Here is a 15,450-nt window from a genome sequence, read left to right as displayed (position 1 = left end):
GCGAAGTAATAACACTCACAATATGCTAAATACTATACGCGCTAAAATGCGCCGTCTCAGAATTACGTGATTTGATCTGCAAGAGATGTGCGGACAGAATTTTCGTTCTGCGGGTCTAGCAGCTCACTCAATAGAAGTGTATACTCGACGTCGAGACGACGCAATGTGTGCTCCCTCCATGGCAGGATTCTGAACTCCTCTGCTGTTCTACCCACGCCAGCTCATCTACTTCCATCGGGATGTTCGCTGGTGGTTAGACTAAAGTTGTCCAAATATTTCTGCGTTTCCTTAAGATTGCCCAGCGGCGGTACTTTCCTGTACCAAACAACATCGTCAGCCGTAATCTTACAATGCTGCTAATCCTTGGGTAACAGCCTACGGTTAATAAAAATAGTATCTGCATTTCAAATGTAAATTAATTTCTGTGTACTGCATGATATGTAACCATGATAAGGTATCTTAATTAAAGCGGGAGAGCTACCTATTTTTATTCAATGTTCGTGAGATACTTGTGAAGAAATTAACACCTAAATATCGCAACTGAGAGAACATACCATGGCCAGTTATAGTTTTGTGATGCTTGAACATAGTTAATCATAAACAGTTTGCAACAAACAGAAAATTTAACACGTGAACTGTATTAGTTCTAGATATCATGGAATTGTTTCTTATTGACATACTAAGTACTGTTTTTCTAAATAAGCTTGGCCTGAAGATGGTTGTCGTTGCCGCAGTATGCCATCATGAGTGGATATACAGTTGTTATGTGGATATAGATGATGTGTGTCTAATATTAACTGTACTTTTTTTCAGCTTCGTTCGATGAAAATTTATCTGACATGTAACCTTTGGTTTTGTTATTGTCCGACTGCTGCAAAAGAAGGAAGGTGTCTTATCAGGAAAGCGCACGACTCCTTACCTCTCTCTGAACGAAACAAAAAAAGTAAAGGATAATTAACCATTTTTTCTCTTTTTTTTCCTTTGTATTATTCAGTAGAAAATTCTTTCTGATCTCACATACCCTGTTTATCTGCGATTTAGCGTTGTTTACTACATGGAATTCGATTTAATTGAAAAAAGACGTTTATATTGTCGTCAAAACAGTCCTGAAGTTATCAGCCTGTTCCTCAACGTTGTTAAGGCCTTTTATACTGGAGCAAGAGTCGTAAAGATATAGCGTGATTCACAGCGCACGTTTTTTTGCTTAAATGCAGCGGTCTACTCAAATGCTAACTATGCATTATTCCTTGAGGAACAAAAGAGCCAAGTTTAACATAAATTTTTAGCCGTTACGCCGTGGCCTCGGGGAGCCAGCGGCAAACAAAGGAAGAGGAAGGGTGGGAGAGAGGGAGGGAACGCGACAAGCCTGTGTGCCCACTTGGCAGGCGAGAAATTGCGTGGCTGCTGTGCGGGGACGTCGAAATACAGGCGCCGTACGTGAAGACGACGTCCAGCGTCTAAAAACTGCTCCGGCGGCACTCGAGAGTTAGACTGTAACGTCCGTTAGGAAGAAATGGTGCGGGAGAAAGACAACGTTAAGTTCAGCTTCGGCTGAAATTGCGAGACAATACCGGGTGCATGGCTGTTCCGAAACGTCCTAGGAATAGCTGTCGCTGACGCAATTTCATTATGCGGCAGAAATTTTCGGAAGTTATGCTGTTTCTTTTTGACAAAGAGGGGTGAGAAATGACACTGCTGACTATTACAACTGTAAAAGGAGGTATAGCAAATGACGAAATTTTGCTTCCAAGGTTCTCGGGTGTACTGCCGGCTCCTGTCGTTGAAGGTACACGGTATTTCGGCGAAGAAACGATCCGCCAACATCATGTTGTGCCGATGGAATGAAGTGTCTACTCTTGTCCATGTAGGCTGAAGGACCGGTGGCCTCTACCTAACACCTTCTGTCTGAACTAAATTTTTGAAACATGAGGGGTATGTGATTACATATGTTTTGTTTTGGTGTCTATGAGTGTGTGCGTTTTTGAATTCTTTAAACCCTGAAGTAACGGATGATAGTGTTTTTTGGGTATTTGTAGTTGACCTGGAATTTATCGTTGCCTAAGGATAAAATGAGTTGGTGAGGTGAGTTCGTGTAGATGATTGGATTTTCTGTTGAATGACTGACGGGCATGTTAGTGTATCTGTGAACAAGTGTGTTCGGGACGAACTAGAGCCTTGTTGTGAACTATTTGTAGTTTTCTTATGTAACCATAACGGCCATAAAGTAAAGTTGGAAGGACCACTAGCTTCCATATGCGTCACCTGACTTGAGTAGTCAGTTCACTGCCTTTGAGCAATGGATATAACTGGTACAGTCTACCTGAATCCCGATTACAGGTGCCGGATATGTGTATTCCACAACATTTTCATCAAATTTAGACCTAAGTATTTGACCAAGGGAACTGCAGTCCATCGATAGAGATTTGGTAGTTTGGCGGTCTCCTTCTAGTTGTGAACATTATAGCACTGATTTTAATTTTCCAAAAGTTGCACCATTGTGTAATCTGGTCGAGGTGCCTTTGGATATTGAAGACAATGAAATTAGGTTCGGGTGACTGACGTAGACAGCAGTGCCATCCTCGAAGCGAGCGAGGTGAGTGATGTCCCGCTTTAGCATGTCGTTTGTAAAAACACTGTACATGGTGGGACCCAGAACCGATCCCTGGGGGACTCTTGCTTTAATTGACTTAACACTACTCTGATGTCTGTCTAACTTAACATGAAATTTCCTATTTCTTAAGGAGGAGTTCTACACTTTCAAGAGATGTTGTGGGTAGTCGTACTGGAGGAGCTTGTAGATTAGTCAGTCGCGCCAGACAAGGTCGAATGCTTTTTCAGTGTCTAGAAAGACCTCTCCCGTGCTATGCCCGTCGGCTCTTGCCTTGCGTATCCGCCCCACCACACGGTTGACCTGGGATACTGTGCCGTACGCGTCACGAAAACCGACGGTTCTGTGATTGTTACGTCACGTCTGCTGCATGCTGGTGGTATTTATACCTGCCGATCCGGAGTTCCGCTGTGCGCGGTGGTGGTGCGTGCGGCTGTGTTGGCAAGGGTGAGGGGATTCTTAGTTGCTTCTGCCCGCCGTCTCTGTCGCATGCTGCGTCCGGATGTCACGTTCTGCTTTCAGGAGCTTAGTATTGTCTCTCATGCCCTGCTCAGTTGGAAGCCCGTGTGCCTGTAGATTAAATTATCAGTCACACGGATTTCAGTTGCTTTTTTTGAACTTAATGCGTGGTAGCCAGAACTCTTGTTTGCTCGTAATTCATTTTATGTCCATTTTAAGTGTAATGTACTGCTATTGTAGACATGTTGGGCTGCAGTAAGCGGTGTTCAATTGTGAGGATTGTTTGTCCAGTATTTCCCATTCACACGAAACGTGGTATACCTCCGCTGTTTTGAGATAGAAATCGTCTTTAACTGTCCCTAATAAGGCACGTATTTTGGCTAGAAAGCTGGCCTTATATGGCATTTAAGCAGTAGTTTACCAATTTTTGACGATATATTGCTAGAAAACGGTATGAAAGAGGTTTTCTTATCCCCTTCTTTCGTATTTTCGTTCTCCATGTCGTTCTTCCGGCTCTTGCGCCGCAGGGCCGTCCGAATCTGTCGATTACTATATCCATTTTCGTGGAAGACGGATTTCAGGTGCTGCAGCTCTGCCGTCAAACTTTGTTCGTCTCAAATGGAATTACTGTTACTAGAGTGCTGAACATGCTGTTCTCGTGCGAGGCATGATGGCAGCTGGAGGCACGGAGATATACATTCGTATTAGTTGGATTACAGTACACACTGGGCAAGCGATCCGTAGGGCCTAGGCTGAACTAGGACGTCGAGAAAAGGATGTTTCTCATCTTTTTTTATTTCCATGGTAAACCGAAAGTTTTCATGGATGGAATTTAGATGTTTCAAGAATTTCTGTAGTTTTTCGGGACCACAAAAGCATCGTTGACATACCGAAAGAGGTAAACAGCTTTAGAAAAAATGTTTAATCAAAGAATGTTTGGTCCCCTAAATTTTCAGTTGTTATTTTATTTGAGCAATCAGTTTCAGCGCTACATTACGCTATCTTCAGGCCCTCTGACGAACGTGTGGAAAGACTCCCAGAATCCCATCTATAGTCCAGTCAACATGGCGTAATGTTGCGCTGAAACCGCTTGTTCAAGTTAAATAACAACTAGAAATTTAGGTGACTGAAGGTGTTGTGATCCGTCATTTTATCTTGAACAGCGACCATCTGTATAATGATGGACTTAGAGAAACAGGTTTATTTCAGCAGTTTCCAGTGCTCTGTCCTCGAAGTACTCCATAAACGAATCAGCTAAACTGGCGAGAGGAGACTACCAGTTGTGATGCCAGCAGTCTGCTGATTGTATTGTCCAATGAAAATGAAATAGGCCGATGTCACAACGTGGCCAAACAGCTGTGTCACCTCAGGACTGAACTTCTCGTTTTATGGAGTCTTCGATGGGGACTCCAGTGAAAAGTGGGACGGCGTAAAAGCTGACAATTATATCGGACCCCTGCTGCAGACCGATGATATCACCCAAGTTTCGTACTTGATGTGTACACTTGCCGATGTGGTGGCGCAACAGATAAGCCACACGCTTTGCCACGGGACATGTTAGTGCACCAGTGTTGCTCGCTATTGGTCGCATGTCTTCCTTGTGGATCTTTGGTAAGCTGTACAGTCTAGGTGGTACACAGTGTGCTGTGAAGTGATTGACGACGTTCTCATCGAGCACCTCGTTCTTTAACTGGACGGAGGTGCTTTGCTTCACTTTGCTGCAGGATCTGCTGCTATTTTCCGGTATGCAGGATTGTCCAGAAGCTCTAGCATTTTCCTTTCGTAGTCCTTATGTTGGAGGAGAACCGTGGTGTTCCCTGATCGACTGGAAGGGCAACGATTTCTTGATCTTCTCTAAGAGTAATTTTATTTATGCGCGTATAGTAGAAGAGTACACGAGTACATGAGTAAATTTGTAGGCGGTGTGATGGTATAAAGGACACGAAATTTAATACAGAAATGTTCCTTATCTGGGAACATCAATGGCTCTAACCTGGCAGGCATCCAGCCGAAATGAGCTTGGATAATACACGAGGGCAGTTCAATAAGTAATGCAACACATTTTTTTTTCTGAAACAGGGGTTGTTTTATTCAGCATTGAAATACACCAGGTTATTCCCCCATCTTTTAGCTACACAACACTATTTTTCAACGTAATCTCCATTCAATGCTACGGCCTTACGCCACCTTGAAATGAGGGCCTGTATGCCTGCACGGTACCATTACACTGGTCGATGTCGGAGCCAACGTCGTACTGCATCAATAACTTCTTCATCATCCGCGTAGTGCGTCCCACGGATTGCGTCCTTCATTGGGCCAAACATATGGAAATCCGACGGTGCGAGATCGGGGCTGTAGGGTGCATGAGGAAGAGCAGTCCACTGAAGTTTTGTGAGCTCCTCATGGGTGCGAAGACTTGTGTGAGGTCTTGCGTTGTCATGAAGAAGGAGAAGTTCGTTCAGATTTTTGTGCCTACGAACACGCTGAAGTCGTTTCTTCAATTTCTGAAGAGTAGCACAATACACTTCAGAGTTGATCGTTTGACCATGGGGAACACATCGAACAGAATAACCCCTTCAGCGTCCCAGAAGACTGTAACCATGACTTTACCGGCTGAGGGTATGGCTTTAAACTTTTTCTTGGTAGGGGAGTGGGTGTGGCGCCACTCCATTGATTGCCGTTTTGTTTCAGGTTCGAAGTGATGAACCCATGTTTCATCGCCTGTAACAATCTTTGACAAGAAATTGTCACCTTCAGCCACATGACGAGCAAGCAATTCCGCACAGATGGTTCTCCTTTGCTATTTATGGTGTTCGGTTAGACAACGAGGGACCCAGCGGGAACAAACCTTTGAATATCCCAACTGGTGAACAATTGTGACAGCACTACCAACAGAGATGTCCAGTTGAGCACTGAGTTGTTTGATGGTGATCCGTCGATCATCTCGAACGAGTGTGTTCGCACGCTCCGCCATTGTAGGAGTCACAGCTGTGTACGGCCGGCCCGCACGCGGGAGATCAGACAGTCTTGCTTGACCTTGCGGCGATGATGACACACGCTTTGCCCAACGACTCACCGTGCTTTTGTCCACTGCCAGATCACCGTAGACATTCTGCCTATGAATATCTGAGATGCCCTGGTTTTCCGCCAAAAGAAACTCGATCACTGCCCGTTGTTTGCAACGCACATCCGTTACAGACGTCATTTTAACAGCTCCGTACAGCGCTGCCACCTGTCGGAAGTCAATGAAACTATTCGAGACGAAGCGGGAATGATTGAAAATATTCCACAAGAAATTTCCGGTTTTTTCAACCAAAATTGGCCGAGAAAAAAAATGTGTTGCGTTACTTATTGAACTGCCCTCGTATAAGGGCACTTCATTCCACACTGCATCAAGCCGAAGAGCTGGGATAACAGATACGAGCATTTAATTCCATGCTACTCACCTCTGTGCTAAGGTGTGGCTGGTGAGTGGAGGTGTGCCAGATTCTCAGCATCACATGACTAGATATTTCCATTGGATGAAAGACAGGAGAACCTACTGGCCAGAGCAACAGCTGAACACCATCTGTATCGAGATGTGTCAGGACAGCACGAGCTACAAGCGGTCTTGCTTTACCTTGTTGAAGTCATGGAGCGTAACAAATGTAACATAAAAAATGTTTCGAAGGCGGACGGCCGTAGCAGTCGCACCACCGACGCGGCCCAATTCATCCGACTTTGCACTTGTTAGTACTTCCTCCTGTCTCGCTGTTAACACACGGAAGCTCTCTACATAAGGAGACAATACAGCCAACAAAAGCCCTTCTTCTTCTACCTCTTCCACTGCTGTTCCAAAATTGCTTACGCTATGGGATGGAAAGAAAACTGGCGTTCTGCGGATCGGAGCGTGGAATATCAGATCCCTTAATCGGGCAGGTAGGTTAGAAAACTTAAAAAGGGAAATGGATAGGTTAAAGTTAGATACAGTGGGAATTAGTGAAGTTCGGTGGCAGGAGGAACAAGACTTTTGATCAGGTGAATACAGGGTTATAAATACAAAATCAAATAGGGGCAATGCAGGAATAGGTTTAATAATGAATAAAAAAATAGGAGTGCGGGTAAGCTACTACAAACAGCATAGTGAACGCATTATTGTGGCCAAGCCCACACCTACTACAATAGTACAAGTTTATATGCCAACTAGCTCTGCAGATGATGAAGAAATTGATGAAATGTATGATGAGATAAAAGAAATTATTCAGGTAGTGAAGGGAGACGAAAATTTAATAGTCATTGGTGACTGGAATTCGAGAGTAGGAAAAGGGAGAGAAGGAAGCATAGTAGGTGAATATGGATTGAAGGGAAAGAAATGAAAGAGGAAACCGTCTGGTAGAATTTTGCACAGAGCACAACTTAATCATAGCTAACACTTGGTTCAAGAATCATAAAAGAAGGTTGTACACATGGAAGAATCCTGGAAATACTAGAAGGTAACAGATTGATTATATAATGGTAAGGCAGAGATTTAGGAACCAGGTATTAAATTGTAAGACATTTCCAGGGGCAGATGTGGACTCTGACCACAATCTATTGGTTATGAGCTGTAGATTAAAACTGAAGAAACTGCAAAAAGGTGGGAATTTAAGGAGATGGGATCTGGACAAACTGATTAAACCAGAGGTTGTACAGAGTTTCAGGGAGAGCATAAGGGAACAATTGTCACAAATGGGGGAAAGAAATTTAGAAGAATGGTAGCTCTGAGGAATGAAGTAGTGAAGGCAGCAGAGGATCAAGTAGGTAAAAAGACGAGGGCTAGTAGAAATCCTTGGGTAACAGAAGAAATATTGAATTTAAATGATGACAGGAGAAAATATAAAAATGCAGTAAATGAAGCAGGCAAAAAGGAATACAAACGTCTCAAAAATGAGATCAACAGGAAGTCCAAAATGGCTAAGCAGGGATGGCTAGAGGACAAATGCAAGGATGTAGAGGCTTATCTCAGTAGCGGTAAGATAGATACTGCCTACAGGAAAATTAAAGAGACCTTTGGAGAAAAGAGAACCACTTGTGTGAATATCAAGAGCTCAGATGGAAACCCAGTTCTAAGCAAAGAAGGGAAAGCAGAAAGGTGGAAGGAGTATACAGAGGGTCTATACAAGGGTGACGTACTTGAGGACAATATTCTGTAAATGGAAGAGAATGTAGATGAAGACGAAACGGGATATACAATACTGCTTGAAGAGTTTGACAGAGCACTGAAAGACCTGAGTCGAAACAAGGTCCCGGGAGTAGACAACATTCCATTAGAACTACTGTCGGCCTTGGGAGAGCCAGTCCTGACAAAACTCTACCATCTGGTGAGCAAGATGTATGAGACAGACGAAATACCCTCAGACTTCAAGAAGAATATAATAATTCCAATCCCAAAGAAAGCAGGTGTTGACAGATGTGACAATTACCGAACAATTAGTTTAATAAGACACAGCTGCAAAATACTAACGCGAATTCATTATAGACGAATGGAAAAACTAGGAGAAGCCAATCTTGGGGAAGATCAGTTTGGATTCCGTAGAAATGTTGGAACACGTGAGGCAATACTGACCTTACGACTTATCTTAGAAGAAAGATTAAGGAAAAGCAAACCTACGTTTCTAGCATTTGTGGACTTAGAAAAAGCTTTTGACAATGTCGACTGGCATAATCTCTTTCAAATTCTAAAGGTGGCAAGGGTAAAATACAGGGAGCGAAGGGCTATTTACAATTTGTACAGAAACCAGATGGCAGTTATAAGAGTCGAGGGGCATGAAAAGGAAGCAGTGGTGGGGAAGGGAGCGAGACAGGGTTGTAGCCTATCCCCGTTGCTATTCAATCTGTATATTGAGCAAGCAGTAAAGGAAACAAAAGAAAAATTCGGAGAAGGTATTAAAATCCACGGAGAAGAAATAAAAACTTTGAGGTTCGCCGATGACATTGTAATTCTGTCAGAGACGGCAAAGGACCTGGAAGGGCAGTTGATGGGAATGGACAATGTCATGAAAGGAGGGTATAAGATGAACATCAACAAAAGCAAAACGAGGATAATGGAATGTAATCGAATTAAGTCGGGTGATGCTGAGGGAATTAGATTAGGAAATGAGACACTTAAAGTAGTAAAGGGGTTTTGCTATTTTGGGAGCAAAATAACTGATGATGGTCGAAGTAGAGAGGATATAAAACGTAGATTGGCAATGGCAAGAAAAGCGTTTCTGAAGAAGAGAAATTTGTTAACATCGAGTACAGATGTAAGTGTTAGGAAGTCGTTTCTGAAAGTAATTGTATGGAGTGTAGCCATGTATGGAAGTGAAACATGGACAATAAATAGTTTGGACAAGAAGAGAATAGATGCTTTCGAAATGTGGTGCTACAGAGGAATGCTGAAGATTAGATGGGTAGATCACTTAACTCATGAGGAGGTATTGAATACAATTGGGGAGAAGAGAAGTTTGTGGCACTACTTGACAAGAAGAAAGGACCGGTTGGTAGGGCATGTTCTGAGGCATCAAGGGATCACAAATTTAGCCTTGGAGGGCAGTGTGGATGGTAAAAATCATAGAGGGAGACCAGGAGATGAATACACTAAGCAGATTCAGAAGGACGTAGGTTGCAGTAAGTACTGGGAGATGAAGAAGCTTGCACAGGATAGAGTAGCATGGACTGAAGACCACAACAACAACAATTGGATATGGCTGTCTCTTTGATATAAATACGCAACTCATCCGTGGTTATAGTGCTACAAAATGAATAAAGAAAGTATTAACTCAGAAGTTTCTAATGATTAACATCAACAGACTTTAAATATTAAGTTTGTTAGACGCTGCTGGACGTCCAGAGTCTTCCGAAAATGTTTTAGGATTAACTCTGAGAAAATTTTCTGTTAGAAAATGGGGTGGTTTTTCGATACGACACGCTTATACGCAGTTACATCGAGTTTAGAGATTGAAAAATTTTGGAAGAGTCACAGCGTTTGAGTACATAAAGTTCTCAATATTGTAGCACAATGGCAACCTTTTCTTATCGAGACATGTCTATTGTATCTTGCCTACTCGTCGAATATGGGGTGCCTAGGAAACCTACTTTGTCGGCTCGCTAGACAACAATTCAAGCAAATCGTATTAATGAAGTTTATTAAAAAGGGAAATGATTACAATACTTTGCTTTCTCAATTTACAATGATGTATCGCAAGCAAAGGGCGGTAGAGAAATGAGAAATGTCTTCAGTAGATACAATTCCCATACAAGTGGAAGAGTACAGTTTCTCTAAGTCGCTGCTATACTAGTGCCTATACTTGACTACTTGACGCTGCTGTGGAAGTCGGCGAACTGGGCCGCGGCCTGGCAGGGCGGCGTTTTCGTTCTCTTCGCCTAGAGGAGGCTGCTGGTGTCTCGTTTTCGTCCTACGGAGGGGTCTGTCAGCGTACTACTGGCTGACTTCTTCACAGCTCTCTCTGCTTTAACGTTCCTGACCGGAGTGCTGGCGCTTGAATTTTCTCCGGATCAGTGTCAAGAGTCGATTGGCAGCCTTCTTTTAGCCTTTCTACACCAAATGCAAATGTTGCAGTATCTCCTGACCTATGATGTGAAAAGAAATACACACATCAAAAAAAGTTTTGCATCGCATCAGTTCTGAGAGTTCCACAACCTGTACAAAAAATTGAAATAGAGATCAACATAAACATCATTCACGTCATTTTTATTGATCATGAAAACCACACATTGCACGTTGTACCACCACTCAAGGAGACCTTCAGAGGTGATCGTCCAGACTGCTGTACACACCGGTACCGCTAATAGCCAGTAGCACGTCATCTTGCACTGATGCATTCCTGTAATCGTCGTGGCATACTATCCACAAGTTCATCAACGCACTGTTGGTCTAGATTGTCCCTCTCCTCAACGGCGATTAGGCGTAGATTCCTCAGAGTGGTTGGTGGTTCATGTCGTTGATAAACAGACCTTTTCAATCAATCCCAGGCATGTTCGATAGGGTTCACGTCTGAAAGACATGCTGGCCACTCTAGTCGAGCAATATCGTTATCCCGAAGTTAGTCATTCACAAGATGTGCACGATGGGGGCGCGAATGGTCGTCCGTGAAGACGAATGCCTCACCACTATGCTGCCAATATGGTAGCACTATCGGTGGGAGGATGGCGTTCACGTATCGTACAGCCGTTACGGCACCTTCCATGACCACCAGCGGCGTACGTTGGCCCCACCTAATGCCACGCCAAAAGAGCAGGGAACCTTCACCTTGCTGCACTTGCTGAACAGTGTGTCTAAGGCGTTCAGACTGACCGGGTTGCCTCCGAAACGTCTCCTACGATTGTCTGGTTGAATGCATATGCGACAATCATCGGTGAAGAGAATGTAATGTCAAACCTCAGCGGTCCATTCGGCAGTTTGTTGGGCCCATCTGTACCGCACTGCATGGTGTCGTGGTTGCAAAGATGGATCTCGACATGGACATGGGGAGTGAAGTTGCCCATCATGGAGCCTATTGCGCACAGTTTGAGTCGTAACACGACGTCCGTGGCTGCACGAGAAGCATCATTCAACATGGTGGCGTTGCTGTCAGCGTTCCTCCGAGCTATAATCCGTTGGTAGTGGTCATCCACTGCAGTAGTAGCCCTTGGGCGGCCTGAGCGAGGTATGTCATCGACCGTTCCTGTCTCTCTGTTATCTCCTCCGTGTCCGAACAACATCTCTTTGGTTCATTCCGAGACGCCTGGGCATTTCCCTTGTTGAGAGCGCTTCCTGAGACAGACTAACAATGCGCACGCGATTGAACCGCGGTATTGACCGTCTAGGCATGGTTGAATTACAGACAACAAGAGCCGTGTACCTCCTTCCTGGTGGAATGACTGGAACTGATCGGCTGTCGGACCCCCTCCGTCTAATAGGCGCTGCTCATGCATGGTTGTTTACATCTTCCGGCGGATTTAGTGACATCTCTGAACAGTCAAAGGGACTGTGTCTGTGATACAGTATCCACAGTCAACGTCTATCTTCAGAAGTTCTGGGATGCAACACTTCTTGTTGTGTGTAGTTTGCCTGTTTTACTGTCTACTGCTAAGAAGGCTTACAACACATATTTATAATAGCAAAAGAAATGTAGAAGAAATCGAGTCCCGAGTTTCATATTAAGGGGCAACATAAAACAAAATTTATTTAGCTCATGATCAGTGAACTGAAACTGACGTGAATTCACAACGACGTCACTTGCCAAAAGTTACAGCAGAATTGACGTTTTCTCAATTTTTGCTAAGGAAGTTAGTGGTTTGCAAGCCCTTTTTCATTACCCTGAAATAAAGACGATTTCAGGAGATATAACACACCGATATTCTCTTTGCATGCGTAGAACACATTTTCAGTAATGTGTCACAACACCGGTCGGCCGTTGTGGCCGATCGGTTCTAGGCGCTTCAGTTTGGAAACGCGCGACTGCTACGGTCGCAGATTCGAATCCTGCCTCGGGCATGGATATGTGTGATGTCCTTAGGTTAGTTAGGTTTGAGTAGCTCTAAGTCCTAGGGGACTGATGACCTCAGATGTTAAGTCCCATAGTGCTCAGAACCATTTGTCACAACGCATAATATAAATCATACTTTCCGCTGAGATGTTTGAAAGAATATTGTTCTTGAAACAGGTTTAAAACCAACAAAATCTATATGATTTTAATAAATAACAAAAATGGGGCAATGAATGTCACTGGATTTCAAATTGTTCTAACGCTTTTTATTTACAGTTGATGAATAAATATTTTTATTGGAGTAAATGAATAATGCTACGGATATATATTTTACTCATTATTCATGAATAACGAATAATAAATTTTATTTATTTTCATTATTCGCCAGGGAAATAAATTTTGTCCAGCTCTGGTGGTAGGGAAAGAGCATCGCACATAAAGCTGACAGGTGCCCGGCTTTCGCCGGACGTGTCCGATTTTTTATGGTCGTGTCCAACCAAGAGTATTCAAGTACAGCCTGTCCGACTTTTGTTGCGCTTTTTAGCGGTGAAGTGAAAAATGACCAGCTTAGGGCCCGAAAAGCTGATCTACATCTACATTTATACTCCGCAAGCCACCCAACGGTGTGTGGCGGAGGGCACTTTACTTGCCACTTTCATTACCTCCCTTTCCTGTTCCAGTCGCGTATGGTTCGCGGGAAGAACGACTGCCGGAAAGCCTCCGTGCGCGCTCGAATCTCTCTAATTTTACATTCGTGATCTCCTCGGGAGGTATAACTAGGGGGAAGCAATATATTCGATACCTCATCCAGAAACGCACCCTCTCGAAACCTGGACAGCAAGCTACACCGCGATGCAGAGCGCCTCTCTTGCAGAGTCTGCCACTTGAGTTTGTTAAACATCTCCGTAACGCTGTAACGCTTACCAAATAACCCTGTGACGAAGTTCGCCGCTCTTCTTTAGATCTTCTCTATCTCTTCCGTCAACCCGACCTCGTACGGATCCCACACTGATGAGCAATACTCAAGTATAGGACGAACGAGTGTTTTGTAAGCCTTCTCCTTTGTTGATGGACTACATTTTCTAAGGACTCTCCCAATGAATCTCAACCTGGCACCCGCCTTACCAACAATTAATTTTATATGATCATTCCACTTCAAATCGTTCCGTACGCATACTCCCAGATATTTTACAGAAGTAACTGCTACCAGTGTTTGTTCTGCTATCATATAATCATACAATAAAGGATCCTTCTTTCTACGTATTCGCAATACATTACATTTGTCTATGTTACGGGTCAATTGGCACTCCCTGCACCAAGTGCCTATCCGCTGCAGATCTTCCTGCATTTCGTTGCAATTTTCTAATGCTGCAACTTCTCTGTATACTACAGTATCATCCTCGAAAAGCCGCATGGAACTTCCGACACTATCTACTAGGTCATTTATATATATTTTAAAAAGCAGTGGTCCCATAACACTCCCCTGTGGCGCGTCAGAGGTTACTTTAACGTCTGTAGACGTCTCTCCATTGAGAACAACATTCTGTGTTCTGTTTGCTAAAAACTCTTCAATCCAGCCACACATCTGGTCTGATATTCCGTAGGCTCTTACTTTGTTTATCAGGCTACAGTGCGGAACTGTATCGAACGCCTTCCGGAAGTCAAGGAAAATGGCATCTACCTGGATCTCATGAACAAATAAAGCGAGTTGGGTCTCACACGATCGCTGTTTCCGAAATCCATGTTGATTCCTACAGAGTGGATTCTGGGTTTCCAGAAATGACATGATACGCGAGCAAAAAACATGTTCTAAAATGACATGATACGCGAGCAAAAAACATGTTCTAAAATTCTACAACAGGTCGATGTCAGAGATATAGGCCTATAGTTTTGTGCATCTGCTCGACGACCCTTCTTGAAACCTGTGACTACCTGTGCTCTTTTCCAATCATTTGGAACCTTCCGTTCCTCTAGAGACTTCCGATACAGGGCTGTTAGAAGGGGGGCAAGTTCTTTCGCATACTCTGTGTAGAATCGAACTGGTATCCCGTCAGGTCCAGTGGACTTTCCTCTGTTGAGTGATTTCAGTTGCTTTTCTATTCCTTGGACACTTATTTCGATGTCAGCCATTTTTTCGTTCGTGCGGTCATTTAGAGAAGGAACTGCAGTGTGGTCTTCCTCTGTGAAACAGCTTTGGAAAAAGGTGTTTAGCATTTCAACTTTACGCGTGTCATCATCTGTTTCAATGCCATCATCATCATCCCAGAGTGTTTGGATATGCTGTTTCGATCAACTTACTGATTTAACGTAAGACCAGAACTTCCTAGGATTTTCTATCAAGTCGGTACATAGAATTTTACTTTCGAATTCACTGAACGCTTCGTGCATAGCCCTCCTTACGCTGACTTTGACATCGTTTAGCTTCTGTTTGTCTGAGAGGTTTTGGCTGCGTTTAAACTTGCAGTGAAGCTCTTTTTCCTTTGGGAGTAGTTTCCTAACTTCGTTGTTGAACCACTGTGGGTTTTTCCCGTCCATCACAGTTTTACTCGGCATGTACCTATCTCAAACGGATTTTACGATTGCCTTGAACTTTTTCCATAAACACTCAACATTGTCAGTGTCGGAACAGAAATTTTCGTTTTGATCTGTTAGGTAGTCTGATACCTGCCTCCTATTACTCCTGCTAAACAGATAAACCTTCCTCCCTTTTTTTATAATCCTATTTACTTCCATATTCGGGGATGCTGCAAAGGCCTTATGATCACTGATTCCCTGCTCTGCGCTTACAGGGTCGAAAAGTTGGGGTCTGTTTGTTATCAGTAGGTCCAAGATGTTATCTCCACGAATCGGTTCCCTGCTTAATTGCTCGAGGTAATTTTCGGATAGTGCACTCAG

The sequence above is a fragment of the Schistocerca piceifrons genome, chromosome 2 (assembly GCF_021461385.2).
Source record: "Schistocerca piceifrons isolate TAMUIC-IGC-003096 chromosome 2, iqSchPice1.1, whole genome shotgun sequence".
NCBI lineage: Eukaryota > Metazoa > Arthropoda > Insecta > Orthoptera > Acrididae > Schistocerca > Schistocerca piceifrons.
This window is presented reverse-complemented; position numbering follows the sequence as displayed.